General features: G+C 43.1%; 1 long non-coding RNA gene and 1 pseudogene across 2 annotated transcripts in view; both read left to right on the top strand.

The window, feature by feature from the left end:
• The window catches only part of LOC309553727, a 208,954-nt gene that overhangs the window by 163,161 nt on the left and 19,421 nt on the right, over nucleotides 1–26,372 (top strand). The window lies entirely within an intron of this gene.
• LOC309553721 (E3 ubiquitin-protein ligase TRIM39-like) lies at nucleotides 24,727–26,302 on the top strand (annotated as a pseudogene). Its single transcript has one exon. The product of its transcript is annotated as an E3 ubiquitin-protein ligase TRIM39-like (transcript).

Here is a 26,372-nt window from a genome sequence, read left to right as displayed (position 1 = left end):
GATGTCTGCTGCTACATAAACCAAAACCAACCCAAGAAAAACATCAACATTGCAACCCTTCCAGGTAAAACAGGGACCCAGAGAAGACACAAACACATGGAGGGTACTTACATTCACCTTCAGGGCCCAGGATACCCTCCAGAGTATCGTCACGCCCCATTTACAAGGTGTCACCCATATCCTGCCCCCCACCCACCCCCTATGTGTAATAACTCCTTTAGTTAGCTGTTGCTTAACACAACCCATACTCATTCACAGGGGGGAGGGGCATTCACAGGAGGGAGGGGCATTCACAGGAGGGAGGGGCTATGATCTGGGAGCACACTTGTTAAAGGAGGCATTCAGACATCCCTAATGGGCGCAGAGCTGACATAACCACTGGCCTGGGTTCTAGGGAAGAGGCCCATGTCCCCATCAACATATGGACAAGGTGGTTTGGGGTAGTGATGGCAGGTCTGCTCTGGATTTGGAGGGGGGGGGCACCCATTACATTGTTTTATTCTACCTTTTGGCATGGGGTTTCCCTTAAAAGCTATACAAGCAACAAAGGCCACCATCTTCATTGGTGGGGGTGGGGGGTTTGCTAATTCATTTTTGTTTTTTTACGGTCATGAAAAAGCCGCTCTTTGAAATGAGATGAATCTTTACCTATGCGATTTTGGGTGACGCATGGTAAAGATACAGCAGCATTTTCTAAGCAGACTAAGGGGAACACCCAGACACTCTGCAATGTAAATGTTGGCTTTTCTGATTGGACGGAACACATCATTAACCCCTTGGCATAGGCTACTAATGTGACTTCAAGGGGTTTGCTATGGTTGGCACCGCATCCCTTTAACCACTTCAATACCGGGCACTTTCACCCCCTTCCTTCCCAGACCAATTTTCAGCTTTTAGCGCTGTTGCATTTTGAATGACAATTGCGCGGTCATGCAACACTGTACCTAAACCAAATTTATGTCATTTCTTCCCCACAAATAGAGATTTCTTTTGGTGGTATTTGATCACCGCAAGGTTTTTTCTTTTTTGGTGCGCAAATAAAAAAAGACCGAAAAGTTTGAAAAAAAAAAAAAAAGTTTTTTTGTTTATGTTATAAAATTTTGTAAATAGAGACGTTTTTTCCTGCATGATGAGCACTGATGAGGAGGCACTGATATGCAGCACTGATGAGGAGGCACTGATGGGGTGGCACTGATGGGCACTGATAGGTAGCATTGGTGGGCACTGATGGGCACCGATAGGTGGCACTGATAGGCAGCATTGATGGGCGGCACTGATGGGCACTGATAGGCAGCACTGGTGGGCAATACTGGGCACTGGTGGGCGGCACTGATAGATGGCAAAAATGGGCACTGGTGGGCAGCACTGATAGATGACAATGGTGGGCAGCACTGATAGGGAGAGCACCACTGGCAGGCTCTCTGAGCCCTGAATGCCATCCCTGGTGGCCATGGTGGGCATCCCTGGTGGCTCTAGTGGCACCCCCCCCCCAGGGCTGCACTGGTAATCAATGTTCTGATTACCAGCATAGACCCCCCTGTGATCAGTGAGTAGAAAAACTCACTGATCCCCTGGCTGCAGCTCAGATCGTCTTCTTCCCCTCACTGACAGGATCTGTGTGAGGAGAAGAAGAGATCAAAGACGTTACAACGGCTGTATTTACATTACATGACGGCTGTGATTGGACACATTCGTCATGTGATCAGGAGGGCCAATCACAGTGTCCTTTGCCAAAACTTGTTGCTATGTGTACGAGGGACACAGGCACATCGAGATCGCGCCTCTACGCATGCCCGCGGCGACGCAATCTCACTCCTTCTGCAGGACGTTCTGGAACTTCTGATCAGAAGGACGAGACTAACACCTGGCCGTATATGTACAGTGGCCGGGTGGGAGGTGGTTAAAAACATCCACACAGGATGGTTCTGTGGGAAATTCCTGTGTTAATGAAACTCCCTCGATGCCGGATCTGCAATCCATTTTCCTCCCAAGGGGTGTATTTGCCATAGGCGTGTGCAGGGGGTGTGCCAGGTGTGCCTGGGCACACCCTAATCAACCAGTGTGGAGTAGATTCTATCTATTGTCCAGGGCCCACTGCCCTACTGTCACCGTCCATGTTTTTATAAATTATTAAATGTTTGTTCACATTTATTCATAACAGTGTGTGTCGGTTTGTATATATATATACTGTATATACACAAACACACACACACATATGTTTGAGCTTTGGGGCACACACCTATGGTAATTGCTATGTTTTTAGGGGTGAGATGACCACCTTAGGATTGGCTCTTCTGGGAGGCGGGGCTTATGGAATGTGCCCAGCATGATTGGCCATCTTATGTTCTACAAAGTCCCAATTACAAGTAGCGAACAGGAATGAGATAGATAGATAGATAGATAGATAGATAGATAGATAGATAGATAGATAGATAGATAGATAGATAGATAGATAGATAGATAGATAGATAGATAGATAGATAGATAGATAGATAGATAGATAGATAGATAGATAGATAGATAGATAGATAGATAGATAGATAGATAGATAGATAGATAGATAGATAGATAGATAGATAGATAGATAGATAGATAGATAGATAGATAGATAGATAGATAGATAGATAGATAGATAGATAGATAGATAGATAGATAGATAGATAGATAGATAGATAGATAGATAGATAGATAGATAGATAGATAGATAGATAGATAGATAGATAGATAGATAGATAGATAGATTAGATAGATAGATAGATACCTTGTAATAGGAATAAAAATGATCAATTTTTTTTTTAAACGGTGTAAAAATAAAAAACAATAAATAAAATAAATAGTAAAAAAAAAAATTAAAGTGCCCTGTCCCTGTTAGCTCGCGTGCGGAAGGGAACGCATACGGAAACCCCGCCCACATATGTAAACGGTGTTCAAACTACACATGTGAGGTATCGCCGCCATCGTTAGAGCGAGAGAAATAATTTGAGCCCTAGACCTCCTCTGTAACTCTAAGATGGCAACCTGTAGAAATTTTTAAAGTGTCGCCTATGGGAGTTTTAAGTAACAAAGTTTGTCGCCATTCCGTGAGCGTGCGCAATTTTGAAGCATGACATGTTGGGTATCTATTTACTCGGCGTAACATTATCTTTCACATTATGGAAAAAAATTGGGCAAACTTTACTGGATTCTTATTTTTTTTAATTAAAAAAAGTGAATTTTTTCCAAAAAAATTGCGTTTGGAAGACCGCTGCGCAAATATGGTGTGATAAAAAAATATTGCAATAATCTCCATTTTATTCTCTAGGGTCTCAGAAAAAAAAAATATTTATATAATGTTTGGGGGTTTTAAGTAGTTTTCTAGCAAAAAAAAAAATTATTTTAACTTGTGAACACCGAGTGTGAAAAATAGGCCTGGGGCTTAAGTGGTTAAAAATAGCAAAATAACAAACATGAGCTGTGTGGCCAGAAATGATCTTTATTGAAGATGTGTGGACATCAGGAATTCCTGTAGCAGTCATGTGAAATGACATCAAGGACTCTTTCTTCAAATTACAATGCAAAAATAAAGGTTTTCTACATGGAAATTGGGTGCCTGGATTCATAAATATAGAGCTTACAATCTACAAAGCAAATGAGCAATGTTACAACCAAAATACAGAGATTTATGGTTAGTGTTTGCATGAAGCTGCCTTTCCATCTAAACCACCATCAAATCACTAGAAGATACGGCTCCACAGAGGCATGAAGATAAAACACACATGTTCAGATGGGAGAAAAACACAACTTTGCTAAAACAATCCAAAACCCTTTGGAGAGGCAAAAGTATTCATCCACAAACAGCCTTACTGGGGTATGGGGGTCCTTAGGTATGCTGGCAAAATCTTTCAGACAGAAAGACATGGTGGCCTTTTCACAGACAAACCAATCCACTCTAGAGCAGGGATTCCCAAACTATGGGCCTGCAGTTCAGGAACTACAATTCCCATCATGCCTAGTCATGTATGTAAATGTCAGAGTATTACAATGCCTCATGGGATGTGCAGTTCTACAACAGCTGCAGGGCCGTAGTTTGGGAATCCCTGCTCTACAGCATTCCTTTATATAACATGGGTTATCCTACACCCACCCAGTAAAGGAAACGCCCAGCAGTGTAATTCGTTGTGTCTGTTCCTGGCTAAAGTCCACACAGCAGTTGACTCATGAATTCAAGTGTTTGTTAAAAAACAAGACAACTTCTGTATTTGTGCAAGTAGAACCACAGAGAAAGTTGAAGGTAGGGGATTCGAACCCACAACACCAGTGCTGCAAGGCAGAAGTGCTGACCACTTAGCCACTTGTCTGAGCATGCGCAGATGAACCCATTAACTCTTTTTTGAAAAAAAAAAAATGATGTATTGCGGGCTTGCATTTTACAAAACGTTATTTTTAGGTCTATTCTGGCGTTGCGCGTGCGCACATGTGCGGTCTCCCAGCCGTAGACTGCGGGAGATATTTTTAGCTTACACACTTTTGTTGAAATCTTTTAATATTTCACTTTTTGACACAGATTAAAAGCAGTTCGTCTCCAAATGATATCCCGCATCTTTCCCAACCATTTAGCTATTTTTTCATGCTCAAAATGTGATTTAGAACAAAACATTTGTATTTTCTTCGCTCTCTCGCTGACGTTGTGTGACCTTAGTGAATTCGGAATTGATATAACGTTTCCTCCGATGTTATAGTGATTTTCGATATCACCTTCTCCCATTCGCGAAGGCGTTATCCACTTGCCGACCGCTCACATGGAGCGCACTGCGGCAAAGTGGCTCGATTCCGTCCAGCGACGTAGACCTAGGTCGCTGGACTCCTCCCCTTGTGGGCGGCGCGCACGCACCACTGGAGGCTCGCTCCCGCTGTATTCAGACACAGCGGGAGTCGGGCCAGGGGAGGAGAGGTGGTGATCACCACCGCTCTTCCCCGATCGTCCGGGATCGAGTGTGGAGATCCACCCACTTGTGTAAACAAAGCAGGCGGATCTTCTCTGTGACAGGCAGGGACAGATTACAGGATTCAGCATAGCTCAACATGCGATCTGTGCCTGTGTCACACAACCCCCTCCCCCCACACACGTCAGTAAGCACCAGGCATACATTAACCCCTTGATCACCAATAAAGTTAACCCCTTCCCTGCCAGTGTCATTATTACACTAACAGTGTATATTTATAGCACTGATTACTGTAGTAATGTCACTGGTACCCCCAAAAGTGTCAAAAATGTCAGTCAGGGGTCCGATCTGTCTGCCGCAATGTCGCAGTCCCGAAAAAAAAAATCGCAGATCGCCGCCATTACTCGTTAAAAAAAAAAACAATAGAAATGACATCTTACAAATGAATCTTTCCCGTAGTTAGTAGCTGCGATAACTTTTGCGCAAATCAATCAAAATACGCTTATTGTGATTTTTTTTTTACCAAACATAAGTAGCAGAAAACAAATTGGCCTACAATGTTAAAAAATTTAGATTTTTACATATTTTTTGGGGGGAATTTCATATAAAAAAATGTGAAAAATATTGTTATTTTTTCAAAATTGTCGTTCTTTCTTTGTTTATAGCGCAAAAAGTAAAAATCGCACAGGTGATCAAATACCACCAAAAGAAATACATTTTGGCCTAAATATATGACAAAAATTTAATATATTGGATATTTTTTAACTGTCAAAGTAGAAAAATATTGTTATTTTTTCAAAATTGTTGCTCTTTTTTTATTAATATTGCAAAAAATGAAAAGCGCACAGGTGATCAAATACCACCAAAAGAAAGCTCTGTTTGTGGGAAAGAAAGGACGTAAATTTTGTTTGGGTACGGCATTGCATGACCGCGCAATTGTCAGTTAAATTCACCAAGTTGCAAAAAGTGGCCTGGACGTAAAGCAGGAAAATCTTCCGGTGGTAAAGTGGTTAAATAAGAGTCGATATAGTAAATTAGCCAGTCCATACCAGTAAAGATCCTAACACATTACCGGTCCATACCAGTATAGATCCTAACACATTACCCAGTCCATACCAGTATAGATCCTAACACATTACCCAGTCCATACCAGTATAGATCCTAACACAATACCCGGTCCATACCAGTATAGATCCTAACACAATACCCAGTCCATACCAGTATAGATCCTAACACAATACCCGGTCCATACCAGTATAGATCCAAAACACAATACCCAGTCCATACCAGTAAAGATCCTAACACATTACCCAGTCCATACCAGTAAAGATCCTAACACATTACCCAGTCCATACCAGTATAGATCCTAACACAATACCCAGTCCATACCAGTATAGATCCTAACACAATACCCGGTCCATACCAGTATAGATCCAAAACACAATACCCAGTCCATACCAGTATACATACTAACACATTACCCAGTCCATACCAGTATAGATCCTAACACAATACCCAGTCCATACCAGTATAGATCCTAACACAATACCCAGTCCATACCAGTATAGATCCTTACACAATACCCAGTCCATACCAGTATAGATCCTAACACAATTCCCAGTCCATACCAGTATAGATCCTAACACAATACCCAGTCCATACCAGTATAGATCCTAACACAATATCCATAGGTGTGCGCAGCCTAATGCATTAGGGTGTGCACACCAAAGCTCAAACACACACTACCGATCACTTACAATGTTCATTCAGAAAGGGAGGGGGCTGGCAAATTATATATTTACTGACCCCTTTCCCCACTCATCCTAAAACATCCCCACAGCAACAGCCGGCTGGAGAGGAGAGGAGGGAAGCTGGAAGAGCTGTGGGGGTAAGAGGGAGGGGAGTCAGGGCAGTAGGGGGAATCTGTGCTGCACAGGGTGATTAGGGTGTGCCTGGGCACACCTGGCACACCCTGTGCGCACACCTATGACAATATCCAGTCCATACCAGTATAGATCCTAACACAATACCCAGTCCATACCAGTATAGATCCAAAACATAATACCCAGTCCATACCAGTATAGATCCTAACACATTACCCAGTCCATACCAGTATAGATCCTAACACAATACCCGGTCCATACCAGTATAGATCCTAACACAATACCCAGTCCATACCAGTATAGAGCCTAACACAATACCCGGTCCATACCAGTATAGATCCTAACACAATACCCAGTCCATACCAGTATAGAGCCTAACACAATACCCGGTCCATACCAGTATAGATCCTAACACAATACCCAGTCCATACCAGTATAGAGCCTAACACAATACCCGGTCCATACCAGTATAGATCCTAACACAATACCCGGTCCATACCAGTATAGATCCTAACACAATACCCGGTCCATACCAGTATAGATCCTAACACAATACCCAGTCCATACCAGTATAGATTCTAACACAATTCCCAGTCCATACCAGTATAGATCCTAACACAATACCCAGTCCATACCAGTATAGATTCTAACACAATTCCCAGTCCATACCAGTATAGATCCTAACACAATACTCAGTCCATACCAGTATAGATCCTAACACAATACCCAGTCCATACCAGTATAGATCCTAACACATTACCCAGTCCATACCAGTATAGATCCTAACACTATACCCAGTCCATACCAGTATAGATCCTAACACAATACTAAGTCCATACCAGTATAGATCCTAACACAATACCCAGTCCACACCAGTATAGATCCTAACACAATACCCAGTCCATACCAGTATAGATCCTAACACAATACTAAGTCCATACCAGTATAGATCCTAACACAATACCCAGTCCATACCAGTATAGATCCTAACACAATACTAAGTCCATACCAGTATAGATCCTAACACAATACCCAGTCCACACCAGTATAGATCCTAACACAATACCCAGTCCTTACCAGTATAGATCCTAACACAATACTAAGTCCATACCAGTATAGATCCTAACACAATACCCAGTCCATACCAGTATAGATCCTAACACAATACTCAGTCCATACCAGTATAGATCCTAACACATTGCCTAGTCCATACCAGTATAGATCCTAACACAATACTCAGTCCATACCAGTACAATACATAGAAAGGAGGAACCCCCTAATTGGGACTATGACCGGCAAACTCGTATAAATGAATTTAAATAATTTTATTTTTACAAAATACATAAGTGTGAAAGAACATGTGAATATTTACATATAAAATATTATTGCGACTTAATTTACACAAAACAAATGACCATGAAATACAGAGGAGGACCCTTGGGGGCCACAAAGACCCAACGCGTTTCGATATTTGCGTATATTAATTCTTCTTCAGGAGTCTTACATACATTTATATACAAAAAAGTGCATCATTGTGGTGTCTTTGATAGAGAAAAGTTTGTAAGTGACCTCAGATCCAGTCCTAGTCTGCAAGCACATGGATTCCTTCTGTTGTGTGTCTATCAGAGACACTGCTCTAATTATATGTTTGTGTGATGATCAGAATGTGGGACAGCTGTGTCCATGGGCACCAAATCGTCCCAGGCACTCCCCACCCCACCCCCAGCGCCAATAGAAACTCGGCCTCGCCGGTCAGCCACGCCCACTGACACGGCGATAGTTTGGCCGGTTGTTATGGTGATCCAAGGAAGGGGGAGGTACATGAGGCCAGAGGATGCACCGCCGGTGTTCTAAAATTTCATCGGACCCGTGAAAATTCCGGACCCTCGTCACTTCCTGTGACGCTACGTCACCCCCAGCTGGTGCGAGCCCCGGTTCGCATGCGCACAAGACATTTTCCAGGTCTGATGAAATTTTAAGACTTAGCGAACAGCTGACTGAGAGGAGGCGGGGCTGAGGCACCGGGATATGTGCTGTCCACCAACTCCACTTCCGGGTCTATGCGTTCCAGACATAGATCTTTTTTTTGTTGTTTTCTTTTCTATCATTCCACACATTTACACACATTCCCTTTACTTCAATGGAACAGAAAGGAGGACACTTTTTTTTTTTAGCACATACCAACACACTGTGCAGGGGTCCAGAAGCACTGCATTTCCCATGATGCATTTCCCTTTTCTGCTTAATATAAATACTAATTATGATTACGATGAATATTAAACATTTTATTATTTCTCTCGATGTGTGTAAGGGAATGTGTGTAAATGTGTGGAATGATAGAAAAGAAAAGAACTAAAAAAAAGATCTATGCGCATGCTCACAGCTCCGGATACGGCATTGAACAGCTGGAGGAGCTTAGCATTGCGCATGCTCGGAGGGTAAGGAATTTTCACGGTAGTGTGTTGTAACGTTACACCGCATCAGCTGTTGCGGCGGTTACATTAAAACATCTCGGCTGCAACATGAGTCATCTCCGCTCCTACCCCTGTGACTTCCCTGATCTCGGCTACTAAATGTAAAAGTAGCGGCGGGTTTCTTTAATGATCCGCCGCCGCTTTTATACACAGCTGATGCGGTGTAATGTTAAAACACACTACCGTGTAAATTCCCTACCCTCCGAGCATGCGCACTAGTAAGCTCCTCGGCTGTTGAATGACGTAGGTGCGACGTAGGTGCACTGGAAGTGACGTGGGTAGGGAATTTTCACGGGTATGGTTTTTTCACTGAACACCGGCCCACCGACGCACGAAGTGGCGGCTGCGGCGATCACCCAGGGGAAAGGCATTGGCCCAATCCTGCCATCCATCTGTGGGGATCACCCTAGAGAAAGGATGGCCTACGTGCGCAATGTGGAGCTAGAGGCACTATCCATCAAAATCAGGTCCTATTAGTGCAGACATGGAGGGAGGTTCAGGCGGTTATAGGAATCTTCAGCCTACAAATCCCAGCATACGCACTATCTTGTTGCCGTAGCAACTATAAACAACAATGTATAAAGGAGAAAAGCCAGAGGAGCAGGAAACTTGCAGTTTCAGAGCACATACAATAAACATATGTTACATATGCAATTAATTCAAGCAGCACAACGCAAGTAATTACAGAGGAATAACATGGAATACATAGTAAATTACAGACAATACCGGGAATCTTGTGATAAATTGTTATAATAGTTTTTAACCACTTAAGCCCCGGAGGATTTGGCTGCTGAAAGACCAGGGGGTATTCTGCAATTCGGCACTGCGTGACTTTAACGGACAATTGCACGGTCGTGCGACGCTGTACCTAAACTAATTTGACGTCCTTTTTTTCCCACAAACAGAGCTTTCTTTTGGTGGTATTTGATCACCTGTGCGTTTTTTTGATCATGCGCTATAAACAAAAAAAGAGCGACAATTTTGCAAAAATAACAATATTTTTCAAATTTTTTTATATGAAATTCCCCCAAAAAAATGTAAAAATCAAAATTTTTTAACATTTTCAGCCAATTTGTTTTATGCTACCTATGTTTGGTAAAAAAAATTGCAAAAAGCGTATTTTGATTGGTTTGCGGAAAAGTTATTGCGTTTACTAACAAAGGGAAAGATTTTTGTCATTTTTGTTGTTTTTTTTTAATGCGTAATGACGGCGATCTGCGATTTTTTTTGCGGTACTGCGACATTGTGGCGGACAGATCAGACCCTTGACTGACATTTTTGGGGTTACCAGTGACATTTCTACAGTAATCAGTGCTATACATATGCACTGTTACTGTAAAATTACACTGGCAGTGAAGGGGTTAACTTTATTTGAGAAAGAGGGGCTGTGTGTGTCCCTAGGGGCGTGATTCTAACTGTGATTGGCTGTGGCTTGAGCTGTAGGAACAATGATCAACGGTCCTACATAGTAGAACCGTATGATCATTGTTTCTACACAGGGGAGAATGACAGGCGGCTTGTTTACACTAGCCGCCTGCCCTTCTCCCTCCCCCCCCCCCGACGATCGCTGAGTGACCGGTGGAGATCGGGTCTGCCAGTCACACGCACGGGGGGGTCCGTGACCGAGTGGGAGCGCGCCGCTAGCAGCGCGCGCTCGCTCCCTAGAGCCTCACAGGCTAGTGACGCACCCATACGTCACTGCCTGTGAGGGGCTGACCGCCGCAGTATATGTACTTGCGGCGGTCGGCAAGTGGTTAAACCGCAATCTAGTTGTAATTAACCACCTTACATACATGGAGGATTTTTTGCAAACAGATATTAAACAGATATTAAAAAGATATTAAAACATATGTTTCAATGAGAATGATGTAAGAAAGGGGTATACAAAATACATTCATATAATCGCCTTATCTATGTATTAAAACACCTCCAAGTATAAATGCTTTATCAATATCTGTATATTGATGTGAAAAAAGAAAGTGCGCTAGGTCTGTGATAAGCTGCTACCAGAAAAATAATGTGAAATGTCAAAAATGGGTGGTGCGCTTTATCAATAAATGTGAATGCATTAACTGTGCATGAAAATGAATGTGCAAATCAATATACAAACATATAAGGCACATATAATGAAATCAAAGTCCCAAAGTTTTCTTGTTGAAAATCCAAATGAATATTCAGTGACTGATGTAAACAGATGGTGACAAATCAAAGGTAACAGTGATTCCCTCCACCAGTGTGAATTCCTCCTTACCGGACGGATAGAATAAGTGCTCCTCTATACAAATATAAACATTAGATGTCTGTGCTCAAGCCCAAAAAAACGATCCGTGCTCACCACCGTGCATGCTTATAAGCCTGCTTGGCCCCTTACCAGATCGGTATGGAAAAAGCACTTTGCCACAACCTCCTGGACCGCAATGGCTGTCTCTCGGAATGTCCAAGCAACCGTAGGGAGGACTCAGCAGGAAGATGGTATCATCCAACAATTGCATGTAAGAGAATGACCGCTATAGTGCATTACCTTTTAAAAACTTTTTATTAAAAGAAAGATACACTTACAAGTATGCGGATTAGACACAGCGAATAAATGTAGAGGAGCGATGAGGAATTCTAATGAGCCCGGGTCCGGCTGCAGCTCAGATCCCGAGCGACGTCGTGACGGCACGCCTCCTGTCTAACGCGTTTCCACCGATTGGTTATCTTCAGAGATAGGAGCTTCTAATTCCTCTCTCTGTCTCTCTCTGTTGCCCGTAGCAACCTCAAACCTGACTGGATGTATCTGTGCAATAATGTACATTTCATTTCACAACACACACAGAACAAAACATAACTCCTGTCATCTCTCTCTTGTCATGTGACCTCAACAGCTAAGCTAAAACCTCAGGGGGTCCTTCAATCAGTCAACCCCCCGAGTAACCTGTCCCGAAGGACGTACGTTGGAAGGTCCATCTTTTCAAGGGCAGACAGCTCACTTGAATCCCAGGCACTCTTACAACTATTCTATTAGCCTATTGAGACACACTTCAAACAAAATGACAGACACTGAAGACATTACTCCTGCCTCCCCTAGTGTCGGGTATCCTCCTGCAGCTGAGCTAAACCCTCAGGGGGTCCTTCAATCAGTCAACCCCCCGAGTAACCCGCCCCGAAGGACGTACGTTGCAAATATCCATCTTATTCAAGGGCAGACAGCTCACATGAATCCCAAGGGCAGGCAGCTCACTTGGGGACACACAAATGCAAACTTTCAGTCTGCAGAGTCCCAATCACTCAGGATGGCAGACACTGAACAAACAATATACAGCCAGCAGAAATCTTACAGCAGGTTAATAAAAACAGCCCCAGGCAAGGAATAAAAGATTAGCTGCCTCTGAAACGTCCTTGGAAAAGCCGTCAAGGTCCACGTTCTGTCTAAGATAAGACAGAAACAAGTCGTACAGTGGTAAGGTAAAAGTACCTACTGTACTCTCAGGGGTGCGCAAGTCCCTCTTGATCTGTCTCATCCAGTTGCAAAACCTCCTATGCGGCTTTTTGTTGGACGAACCTGGAGCTCCACGTTGGGGCGCCAATTTGTAAAGATTCGCGAACCTCAATCAGGCTCAAAATAGATTTCCGCTGCTGGGTCTAATTAAATAATTAAATAATTGTAGTGCATGCACGAGGAGATCACACTGACACACATTGTTCAGGTAAACGATACTTTGTGTTTATTTCTAATGAACAGCGAGTTAAATAGTTAGTAGGCGGTGTCATATGTTAGTACGTCATAAGCATAATATTAGCATAATACTGATTATTTGCAGCTTTCTGATTAGTCATGTCCATTATAAGGTAGCCCCCTTCGAGTTTATGAATGTTATCTTCTCTTAAAGGCTCTGTGCCAAAAGCGCCATCTTTCTCAAACATTCCATTGTCGGTGGAGGGGGTATCTAGTAACGGCCATTTTGAGTAAGGAAGACAGAAAAAGGATATGTACATGTACAGAAAAAATAGACATTTTGCTTAATTCACAAGTGTTCATCACATTCCTTCACAGTATCCCCATTCTCAGGAGAAGCAGTAGAATGTATTTTGGGGTGTCATTCCACATATACCCATGGAATGTGTGAGCAATTTATCTTTTAGTGACAACTTTGTGTTAAAAAAATAAAAATAAAATGTAATTTTCCCGAAACTTGTGGCAAAATATTCCATGGACTCACCATGCCTCTCCGCAAATAGCTTCGGGTGTCTACTTTCCAAAATTGGGTCATTTGGGGGGGTTTTGTGCTATCTTGAGATTTCAGGGCCTCCGAAACTGTGATGGGTAGTGAGGAGTAAAGTTAAAAATTTACGCCATTAGAAATCCTGAAGATGGTGATTGATTTTCAGGGTCCTGTACACAGCTAGGCTCCCAAAAAGTCTCACACATGGGGTATCCCCATACTCAGGAGAAGCAGCAGAATGTATTTTGGGGGTCATCCCACATATACCCATGTAATGTGTGAGAAATTTATCTTTTAGTGACAACTTTGTTTTAAAAAATAAAAAAAAAAACTGTAATTTTCCCAAAACTTGTGGCAAAATATAAAATATTCCATGGACTCTCCATGCCTCTCAGCAAACAGCTTGGGGTGTCTGCTTTCCAAAATAGGGTCATTTGGGGCGGTTTTGTGGTATCTTGACATTTCAGGGCCTCCTAAAACGTTATAGGTAGTGAGAAAATGCAATGAAAAATGTACGTTCTTCGAAATTCTGATGGTGGGGATTGGTTTTCGGGGTCCCGTACACAGCTAGGCTACCAAAAAGTCTCACATATGTGGTATTCCTGTACTCAGGAGAAGCAGCAGAATATATTTTTTAATTGCACATCTACCCATGGCATGTGTGAGCAATATATCATTTCAATGACTACTTAGTGTAAAAAAATTATAATTTTTTTTTTTTTAGTCATTTTTCAAACACCTGTGACAAAAAATGAAATATTCAATGAGCTCAACATGCCTCTCAGGACATTCCTTAGGATGTCTACTTTCCAAAAAGTGGTAATTTGGGGGGGGGGGGTTGTACTGCCCTGCCATTTTAGCACTTCATGAAATGAGATAGGCAGTCAGAAATTAAAGCTGCATAAATTCCAGTATTTACACCATAGTTTGTAGACGCTATAACTTTTGCGCAAACCAATAAAAATAAGCTCACTGAAATTTTTTTTTGTCAAAGACATGTAGCTAAATACATTTTGGCCAAAATATATGACATAAATTGAGTATATTGGATATTTTTTAAAAGACAAAGTTGGAAATGTCATTTTTTTCTCAAAATTTTCGCTTTTTTTAATTAATATCGCAAAAAATAAAAAGCGCAGAGGTGATCGAATGCTTCCAAAAGAAAGCTCTGTTTGTGGGGAAAAGAAAAATGTAAATTTCGTTTGGGTACCACGTTGCATGGTCGCGCAATTATCACTTAAAGTCACGAAGTGCCAAGTTGAAAAAAGGGGTCTGGTCTTTGAGCAGCCAAATCCTCCGGGGCTTAAGTGGTTAATATGCAAATCTGTATCACAACGGAACTCTGTATTATCTATTGGTCTTAGTATCAATATTATGACACAAGCCGAAAAAGATTTTAAAATCCTTCTTATAAGTCCTTCTCTCTAAAAACCTCCTAATTTTATTAATAAAAAGGTACAATAAATATGTGAAACCTCCATAAGAAATATCCAATTAAAGAAAATTGATGAATGAAACATGAAAAAATGTGAATAAATAAATATGAAAAAATATTGAATTTATAAAAAAATAAATAAAAATGTAAAATACAAATAAAAATAAATATAAATCAATAAACAAAAAAAATAAATAAATACATTTTTTATTACTTAAAAACTGTTAAAACATTTTTTATTATCTTTAATATATATTCTGTTATAAGATCTATTAGCTATAAGGGTCTGATATTGTAATATATATAATATCACGTTTTATACACAATTTTTGTTTATGTACACTGACACAGATACCATATTTATTTCACTTTAATTTATTGTGTCTGAACACAAACTGGTATTGATATTATTTAGGGGATTTTAAGGTCTTGGCTGATTGTTAAATTTTTTTGCACTATGCAGAGCAGGACAGACGGATGGCCGGATGCAGGGTCAGACAAGCCAGGTCAGCAATGGATGATCAGATATAAGCATAAACGGCAGGCAGAGAATGGTCGAGGTGCAGGCAGAGGTTGGAAACAGGAAAACAGGCAGATGAGAAGATATAAACAAAGTCTTAAGGCAAGCCGAGGTCAGGACAGGTGGAGTGCAAGCGTGGTCAGGAGAAGCCTGGTCACACACAGGAATCAAAATACCGGGCACAGGAACAGGAACACAGTAAAGCTGCAGATCAGACAGCAATACACTAGTGCAGCTGCTGCCCTTATATAGGCCATTTGGGGCCGACATTAATGGCTAACATGAGCATGCGTGTGTAACGCTCCTGCGTTTTTGTAGTAGGCTGGATTTGCAGCTGCAGAATCTCCACTCAGTAGTCATGTAGAGATGTGTTGAATAACCAAATCCAACTCTCCAGACTCATCACTGTGGGCCTGTCAGCTTCAACATACAGATATACACACTCAATAAGATGTTCCTGGAGTGATAGGATGTATATGTTAGTATGAAGATGATGTGCTGAAGGGACAGGTGTGAACAGTGACAGAGATGGTAAGCACTTGATAGAAATGTTCAGGAGAGTATTTAGATGGTATTAGGTAGAATGCAGATAGGTTAGTAATCGAGTATGGTAACAGGTGGTAAGGACTGCAGATGACAAATACAGGATAGACTTAACCCAGTGCAAGGATAGATGGTAGTAGACTCAAGAGCTAGCAATCTATGTAACAGTGCAGATGATAGAATTAGTATGCATAGATAGTAACGGTCCTTATGTGCAGAGGTAGATAGTGTAAGTAAGGTTTATGGAGGATTCCCCTGTGGGGTACTTATCACTAGTAAGGTTAGTAGTAGAGGGGTCCAGTAGTGAGGGAGTAATCCGGTAGCGAGATACAGGGATCAGTAGCGAGGTTCCGGTCTGTTTCCAAGTAGAAGAGAATAGCTGGAGGTTCCGGAATGTTTCATCAGTAGTTCCGCTGTTTGTTTAGATGAAGGTAGTCCACGGATAGCGATGAAATGTGCCATCTTTGTCAGATGGTCCACTGACACTAGAATGGTATTAAATCCTTTAGAAGGTGGTAGTTCTACTATAAAGTCTAAGGACACAACTTCCCATGGAACCTGGGGTATTGGTAGACTGCAGAGTAGACCAGATGGTTTTGTAGTGTCAATTTTGGACCTTGCGCAGATGTCACATGAGGAAACAGATTTTTGTACAGACGTCTTCATATCAGGCCACCAAAACTGCCTGGTAAGCAAATTAAGGGTTTTCGTCATACCCATATGTCCTGCCATGGGCACATCATGTGATAACTCCAAGATCTTGGTGCGCATAGTAGGGGGTATGTAGAGTTTGTCGTTGTAGTAGAGGAAGCCTTCTGCATCAGTACTTAGTTGTGGTGGAGGTGAATCCAATCCTATACTGTGCAAAATCTCTTCCTTCAGGGAACGAACAACACCAATAATACGTTCATAGGGTATTATAGGAATAGAAGGGATTTCGGCGCAGTTATCTTCGGTTAATCGTGATAGCGCATCCGCTTTTTTATTTTTATTTTTGTCTGCAGGCGTGTAGGTCACTAAGAAGTTGAATCTTAGGAAGAATAATGACCATCGTACCTGCCGGTGGGAAAGAGTTTTGTTAGTCTGGAGGTATTGAAGGTTTTTATGATCTGTATATATGAGTATTGGTAACCGGGTACCCTCAAGTAGATGTCACCAATTCTCCAGTGCCAGTTTTATGGCAAGTAACTCCTTTTCACCCACTGGGTAATTCACCTCTGGGCTGCTTAGTGATTTTGAAAAGAAAGCAACTGGGTGGAGTGGTGAAGTATTTGTTGGTCGTTGGGAGAGAACTGCTCCTACTGCCATATTTGACGCATCTACCTCCAGAATGTATTGGAGGGATGGGTCTGGATGGCGTAGTATGGGAGCAGAAGTAAAGCTTGATTTTAACAAGCAGAAAGCTCGATTTGCTTCTTCTGACCATTTGAATGGTTTCTTTATACTTTTCAGTTGTGTGAGAGGTCTCACAATAGCAGAAAAGTTCTTGATGAACTTCCTATAGAAGTTTGAAAATCCAAGGAATCGCTGTAATGCCTTACGAGTTGTTGGTATAGGCCAGTCCAGAATACAGGATATCTTACTCATATCCATCTTAATTCCAGTTTTGGATATGATGTATCCTAGGAATAATATTTCATCTTTATGAAATAGGCATTTTTTTAATTTCGAGTATAGATTGTGTGTGAGTAATCTGGATAACACAAGTCTTACATGTTTTATATGTTCAGACAGAGATCGAGAATAGATAAGTATATCGTCCAGATATACTACAACACAGACATCAAGTAAGTCTCTAAAGATGTCGTTTATGAACCTTTGGAAAGCTGCGGGAGCATTACACAACCCGAATGGCATCACAAGATATTCGAATAATCCGTATCTGGTTCTGAATGCTGTTTTCCACTCATTTCCGTCACGGATTCGGATTAGGTTGTATGCCCCTTTTAGGTCCAATTTAGAGAAGTAAGTAGCCCCACGCACTTGTTCAATGAGTTCAGGGATGAGAGGTAAAGGATAGCGATCCTTTATCGTCATCGTATTTAATTGCCTATAATCGATAATAGGCCTAAGACTTGAATCCTTATTGCGGACAAAGAAAAGTCCTGCAGCTGTGGAAGAAGTAGAGGGTCTGATGAACCCTTTTGTCAAATTCTCATCCAAGTATTCCTTGAGATGGGAAAGTTCATCCTGTGAAAGAGGATAAACATGACCGAAAGGCAATTTGCTGTTAGGGAGTAGATCGATAGTGCAATCATAATCCCTATGGGGAGGCAACACTTGAGCATTTTTCTCAAGGAAGACTTCGGACAGATCCTGATAGCATAGTGGTGCAATTTCATCTGACACCACAGACAGGATCTTTCCATAAGATGGGAGGTTACACGTAATCTCACAATAGTGAGAAGGGAAGGCCAAAGTCCTTCTTTCCCCATCTATGATTGGTTGGTGTGTGTGTAACCAGGGCAGTCCCAAAATAATGGAAAAATGGGGTGAAGATAGTATATCAAACGTGGTGGTCTCCACATGAGACTCGTTAGCAGTGACAAGGAGTGCTTGTGTCTGATTGGTGATTGGACCAGAAGATAGTGGAATACCGTTAATGAAACTAACAGAAACAGGTTTAGGTTTTGAAATAATAGGTATTTTATTTAAGGTAACAAAACGTGTATCAATATAGTTTCCACAAGATCCGGTGTCGATCATAGCCTTGGTGGTGATCCTAGTCTGGTCCCACTGTAATGTTAAATGAACAAAGAGATAGGGATTAGAAAAGGAAGTCGTTAATCCCCCTAGCGAGACATGTGAACACTCACCCTCTTTTTTGCGGACAAGGGGACAGGTGCTTATCGAATGATCCGGGGATGCGCAGTACATGCAGAGGTTCCTGGATCTTCTTCTGGCTCGTTCAGTGGTTGATAAAGGTGGGCGTATGGTTCCTACCTCCATGGGAGTAGGGTCAATGGCCGAAATCCGAGACGGACTAGACAATGGCATTCCCATTTTCTCAGCCTTTCTTTCACGCAGTCGCCTGTCGATGTTGATACTGAGTTGTATTAAGGCATCCAAGGTGCCAGGTAAATCCGCTCGGGCGAGCTCGTCTTTAACAGCTTCTGACAACACGAGTCTGAATTGAGTTCGCAGAGATGTATCATTCCACCCTGAATCAAGGGTCCATCTTTTGAACTCAGCTACAAAGTCTTCTACAGGTCTCCTTCCTTGTTTTAAAGCCCTTAATTGAATATCAGCAGTACTCTGCCTATTGGGGTCTTCATATAAACTAGCGAGTTCCGCTAGGAATAAAGGATAGGAGTTGAGAAGAGGATCATTTTTCTCAAAGAGAGAGTCTGCCCAGGCCCGTGGATCACCCGTTAAGTATGAGATAACGGTACAGACTTTAATTTGATCAGTAGGGTATGTACGAGGTTTTAACAAAAAAAGCAATTGACATGCGTTTTTGAATTCACTAAATTTTTTCCGATCACCTGTAAACACTAGAGGAGGGTTTATTTTAGGTTCAGGGGGCTGAGCAGCAGTAAGCCGTGAAAGACGAGTTACCTGCTGTCTCAGAGTCTGATTTTCATCTTTTACTTCAGTAAGAGCAAGTATTAATGCATTTACTTGTTGTGTTAATTGTGTCACTTGAGTGGGTAATTCTGCTGAATCCATTTTTTTGGGTTCGTTCAATCTGTAACGCTCCTGCGTTTTTGTAGTAGGCTGGATTTGCAGCTGCAGAATCTCCACTCAGTAGTCATGTAGAGATGTGTTGAATAACCAAATCCAACTCTCCAGACTCATCACTGTGGGCCTGTCAGCTTCAACATACAGATATACACACTCAATAAGATGTTCCTGGAGTGATAGGATGTATATGTTAGTATGAAGATGATGTGCTGAAGGGACAGGTGTGATCAGTGACAGAGATGGTAAGCACTTGATAGAAATGTTCAGGAGAGTATTTAGATGGTATTAGGTAGAATGCAGATAGGTTAGTAATCGAATATGGTAACAGGTGGCAAGGACAGCAGATGATAAATACAGGATAGACTTAACCCAGTGCAAGGATAGATGGTAGTAGACTCAAGAGCTAGCAATCTATGTAAAAGTGCAGATGATAGAATTAGTATGCATAGATAGTAACAGTCCTTATGTGCAGAGGTAGATAGTGTAAGTAAGGTTTATGGAGGATTCCCCTGTGGGGTACTTATCACTAGTAAGGTTAGTAGTAGAGGGGTCCAGTAGTGAGGGAGTGATCCGGTAGCGAGATACAGGGATCAGTAGCGAGGTTCCGGTCTGTTTCCAAGTAGAAGAGAATAGCTGGAGGTTCCGGTAGCAAGACAAGCTTGTAAGCATGTAGTCTCATAGGCAGGTTGAACGAACAATGTGAGTGAGAACGCCGGCGGTTGAAATAGCCGCTCTGCGACGCTCGGCGATGACGTCATCCATCTTAAAGGTGTATGCGTACCACCTAATTAGAAAGGTGGGATGCATATTGGTAGAAAATGGAAATAAAGGGTACACATCTGCGGGTAAATATTTGTGTGCATGTGCATATTCGGGCACCTGCACATGTGTATCTGCCTTTGCCTTGGATCTCCGGCTGTGCTATGGCCAGCAGGTCCCTGACAGGAGCACATAGATGGGCGACACACATCACAAACAGAACATTTCCCGGCACACTTACCAGCCAGCCTGCAAAACAACCAAATTCTCATAATTCACATTATAATGTTGTTGCTCTACAGGGAAAGTATTCTCTTCCAGTGAGGGAGTATTTTCGCTACACTCAGATCTCCCATTATGTGAACTCTATGAAATGTCTTTGTTATCTAACAACCTCGACTCCCATGGAGCATCTCTGCAACACAATTGATAAACAGACGGGCTTCATATCTATGATTTATAACATACTGAATGATGACAGCACTAAATGGCCTTATATGGAACGTTGGGAGGTAGATTTGGGTGAGGAACTAGACAGGGCTGAGTGGAGCACGTTGGCATAGCTAAATTCGAAATCCCTGATTTACACATATAGAAGCCAACTATAAAGTATTCTTGAGGTGGTACATGGTCCCGATCAGACTGGCGGCAGCGGTTCGAGAGGCCTCTCCATTGTGCTTTAGAGGCTGGAGCCAAACGGGCACAGTTCTGCATGTCTGGTGGATCTGTCCTAAGGTCCGACGATTCTGGATCCGCATATATAATTTTATATATTCTCTCACTCACATCAACTTTGTCAAGTCGCCTCTACAGGCGCTCCTGGGTAAAACTATTGAGAAGGCTTCTAAACACACTAAACGCTTGGTCAATTTTATTTTCACAGCAGCCAAAATAACTATAGCCCGTTCCTGGAGATCGCCAGTGATACCGATGGAGCTGCTTAAAGCTAAGCTGACCTGGATCATGATCAATGAGAGGATGGTGGCCATCCTCCAAGATAAAATGCACCTTTTTGAGAAGACTTGGGACCCCTGGGTGAGATACCTGGCGGGCTCCCCATAAATAGGAGGGTAGTCCCTCCATATGCCGGGATCGAGTGGCTTTCTAGAGCCGTCTGGGCCCCTATCTCACGGACCTGGACACCAACCTCCTACTGCTTCTATTCCTTACTCTATTCTTTTTGCTCCCTATCCATTTCTTCTTCTCTCTTTTCTTTCCTCGTCTCTCTCTCCTACATGCTCTCTTCTTCTCCTTACCACAAAAGGATTTATGAAGACGTGGTTCTCTGAGGGTCATTGTTGACCCTTCGATGCCGCCTGCAGTGGCCTTTTGCCTTAATTTGATGTATCGGTAGAGATGTACCGAACTGTTCGTCGGCGGACAGTTCCCGGCGAACTTAGCATGTTCGCGTTCGCCGCTGCGGGCGAACATATGTGATGTTCGGTTCGCCCCCTATAATACATCATTGAGGCAAACTTTGACCCTGAACTTCACAGTCAGCAGGCACATTTCCAGCCAATCAGCATACCTCCCTCCCACACCCTCCCACCTCCTATAAATAAGCAAGGGAAGCATCCATCTTAGATCATTCTGAAGCAGTGTGTTAGTGAGAGCAGGGAGAGTGTTGCTGCTGCTGCTGCTGTTAATAGCTAGGGACAGTTGTTAGTCAGTGTTCCTGGTCTTGCTTGTCAGTGTTCTTGGTCCACTACTGCTGTCCCCAAAAGCCCTTTTAAGGGCTGGTAATTGAGTTTTTTCTTATATATATATATATATATATATATATATATATATATATATATATATATATATATATATGTCCCCAAAAGCCCTTTTTAGGGCTGGTAATTGAGTATTTTTTTATATTTTATATATATATATATATTGTACACTGCAGTTGCCTGCCCGCTGTGTGTGAGAGGCCACAGACCCACCACAGACTGTACTGTGTGCATACCACACTCATTTCGGGGTGGCACAGGCACAGTACCTGGCATTTTAAAAAATATTTTTTTTTCCTCTGTCATAATTGCAGTGAGTGCTGTGTCAGGTCCACAGAGTGTACTGTACCCACTGCAGTGCACTGCCCACCACTGATATATATATACGTTGGCACAGCATCTTGTTGCAAATTGAAAAAAAAAATATTTTTTATTATTGCAGTTGCCTGGGCTGCCAGTGACTGTCAGGTCCACAGAGTGTACTGTGCCCACTGCAGTGCCACTGCCCACCCACCACTGATATATATGGTGGCAGGCATGACTTTTTTTGGATTAGTGTCTGGGGGGGTCTAAAAAGCGTACCTGTGAAGTTTCAGCTTTGTAGCCAGAACCAGAAAAAAAAGATCATATAGGTGTAAAAGGGGTTCCCACCATCCCTGTTCTACTGAAAAATGATCTTTTTTTCTGGTTCTGGACATGCTACACAGATGAAACTTCACAGGTACACGTTTTAGACCCCCCAGATGCGAAATCCAAAGAAATTTTTTATTTTTATTTTTTTTTAATTTTTTTTTTTAATTTTTCCAATAATTGTCTCTCTATCAAAAAATTACAATTTTTAAGAACTTTTTTTGTGTGATTCAGTGTCTGTGGGTCTAAAAGGTGTACCTGTGAAGTTTCAGCTCTGTAGCATGTCCAGAACCAGAAAAAAAAAATTAGAATTAGGGTTAGGGCTAGGGTTAGGGTTAGGGTTATTTTTAGTGCTTAGGGTTAGACGGTTAGGGTTAGAGGGGTAGGGGTAGGGTTACTGACTCTAACCCTAAGTATCTCACCGTAACCCTAACCCTAGCCCCTAACACTAAACCTAACCCTAACCCTTAAAGCCCAGTTCCTGTCCCATTTTGGTTGGTTTTGGTCTGTTTGCGGTGCGTAAAACGGGGAGTTTGGCCTGTCACTGTGAAGCGGGCGTAACCCTTACACTACCTGATTGATACAACATCATACCTGATCGTATACACACACTGGATGTTTTAAAGCACATTATTCCAAACAATTTAGGAATGTTAGGTGATTTATGCCCTTTATGGAATAAAACCCGACTCTGCGTCAACTACGTAATTTTCCATGGGAGTTTTGCCATGGATCCCCCTCCGGCATGCCACAGTCCAGGTGTTTGTCCCCTTGAAACAACTTTTCCATTACTATTGTGGCCAGAAAGAGTCCCTGTGGGTTTTAAAATTCGCCTGCCTATTAAAGTCTATGGCGGTTCGCAATGTTCGCCGGTTCGCGAACATTCGCCGATGTTTGCCGTTCTCGAACGGCGAATTTTATGTTCGCGACATCACTATGTATCGGTGGCTCTGGTATACCAATGCTGGCAGTGAGGTTTTACAGTGCCGGCGGTGGTATGGTGGACTGGGGGCTGGGTGGCCGCTTCCCCCCCTGGGGCGCAGTGTGTTCCCCTGGGGGCGCCGGAGGGGGGAGTGGGACCAGACCCGGATGACATTGCCCTGGTCCATGGAGACTACCGGAGTGGTGTTCTTTAGCCATGTATGCCATTGCCATGAGCTCCTCTGTGGACCATGTCGACTGTTTAGCATTTTATATATAATCTTTTATTGCAGATGTTAACTGTACGCATCTTTGTGTATTTTTTCTTTTCTCACGAAAAATTTATAAACATATTGAAATCTAAAATGTTGTTGCCCTTCCATGTGCCCCTTACTGCAAAGACCAGTTATAGGTTGGGGGGTTCCCACTTATTCTTTGTACAGTTGGATGAATTGGGTGCGGGGAAGCACTGGATGCCCTCAACTACCATTGTGCTCTTGCTGGGTGTCAAGTCTGTCCCTGTGCCTTTAAGGAGGGGTGGGGGCTCCCTCCAGGCATACCACTGCTATATGTACCCCAACTTGGGGGAGTCTGGAAATGATAGAGTTAGGACTGCAGTACACAGAGGAGCCTGGGGGAGGCACTGCGACTTCCACATAGATTGCAAATGTGTGCAACTAAACCCTCTGCTGTTATTGTGAATTGATAGACGGACAATCTGGTTGTATTACAGGTTGGCTGGTCAGTGTGCTGGGAAATCTTCTGTTTGTGATGTGTAGGAGGATGTCACCCCTCCCCCCTCCCAATGCATTGCTCTCCGGTGTCACCCCTCCCCCTCCCAATGCATTCCTCTCCGGTGTCACCCCTCTCCCCTCCCAATGCATTGCTCTCCGGTGTCACCCCTCCCCCCTCCCAATGCATTGCTCTCCGGTGTCACCCCTCCCCCTCCCAATGCATTCCTCTCCGTTGTCACCCCTCCCCCATCCCATGGTGTCAGAGACTTTCAGTTTCGTTTCTCTTCTGCTGTCAGCGATGGCGTCTGCAGATCTGAGAGCTGAGCTGGAATGTTCCGTCTGTCTGAACATTTATACAGATCCTGTAACCCTGAGATGTGGACACAACTTCTGCCGGGTCTGTATTGATGGTGTGCTGGATACACAGGGGGGGTCTGGAGGATATTCCTGTCCTGAATGCAGAGAGAAGTTTCCGGATCGTCCTGCACTGCAGAAGAACATGAAACTACGTAACATAGCAGAGACTTTCCTGTCTGCTCAGACACATCAGGAGGAGTCCGGGGTCTTCTGTACTTACTGTGTGGACTCTCCTGTACCTGCTGTTAGATCCTGTCTGCTCTGTGAGGTTTCTCTGTGTGATAAACACCTGAGAGTCCACAAAAAGTCCCCAGAACACATCTTATGTGACCCCACCTTGTCCATGGAGAGCAGGAAATGCTCCGTCCATAAGAAGATCCTGGAGTATTACTGCACTGAGGATGAGACCTGTATCTGTGTGTCCTGCTGTCTGATTGGCGGACACACAGGACATGAGATGGAGTCACTGGATGAGGCTTCTGAGAAGAAGAAGAAGACACTGAGGAATGTTCTGCAGAAACTTCTGACAAAGAGAGAGGAGACGGAGGAAAGAGTCCAGAGTCTGGAGGAGCACAGGAGGAAAGTAGAAGAAGAAGCAGCTGGTGACACCGAGAGAGTCACTGCCCTGTTTAGAGATCTCAGGAGACGTCTGGAAGACCTGGAGAAGAGAGTCCTGAGGGAGATCTCCGGGAGGGCAGAGCGGATCTCCATCTCCATCCGGGATCTGGAAATAAAGAAGGAGGAGCTGTCCAGGAAGATGGTGGACATTGAGGAGCTGTGTAACATGACGGATCCACTGACTGTCTTACAGGAATCAGACACAGGTGACTTGTGTGATACTGAGGATGGAGATAATGAGGACAGAGAGAGACATGAGGAACTCCTCCATGATGGAGGGGGTCTGGGTGTGGCGGGGGTCTTACACACAGGTTTATCTGATATAATAAGAGAGGTAAATGTATACTTCTATATACAGGGAGCTGCAGACATATTACTGGATGGAAACACAGCTCATAATTATCTACAGATATCAGATGACAGGAAAACTGTATCCAGGTCAGATAGGAAGCAGAATCACCCAGAAACACCAGAGAGATTCCAGGATTGGTCTCAGGTGATGAGCAGTCAGAGTTTCTCCTCAGGGAGACATTACTGGGATGTGGATGTCGGGGGGTCAGAGAGCTGGAGAGTCGGGATGTGTTACCCCAGTATAGACAGGAAAAGACAGCAGTCATTCATTGGATATAATAAGAAGTCCTGGGGATTGGTCAGGTATAATAATCAGTATTCGGTGACACATGACAGTAATTGGACCCCCTTATCCCCCAATCTCTCCAGTAACAGAGTCCGGATAGATCTGGATTATGAGGCCGGGCGGATCTCCTTTTATGATCTGTGTGACCCGATCCGACACCTCCACACCTTCACCACCACCTTCACTGAGCCCCTCCATGCTGGGTTATGGTGTATGGAGGAGAGGTTGTATAAAGATATGTGGGGGGAGGGGGGGGATGTGAGAGCTCCGCCCACAGTGTGCTGACATCACAGGGATGGGTGGTGGGATTGGTTCATTGATCAGCCAATGAT

This window comes from Pelophylax lessonae (assembly GCF_965119305.1).
Source record: "Pelophylax lessonae genome assembly, chromosome: 4".
Lineage (NCBI taxonomy): Eukaryota > Metazoa > Chordata > Amphibia > Anura > Ranidae > Pelophylax > Pelophylax lessonae.
This window is presented reverse-complemented; position numbering and strand designations above follow the sequence as displayed.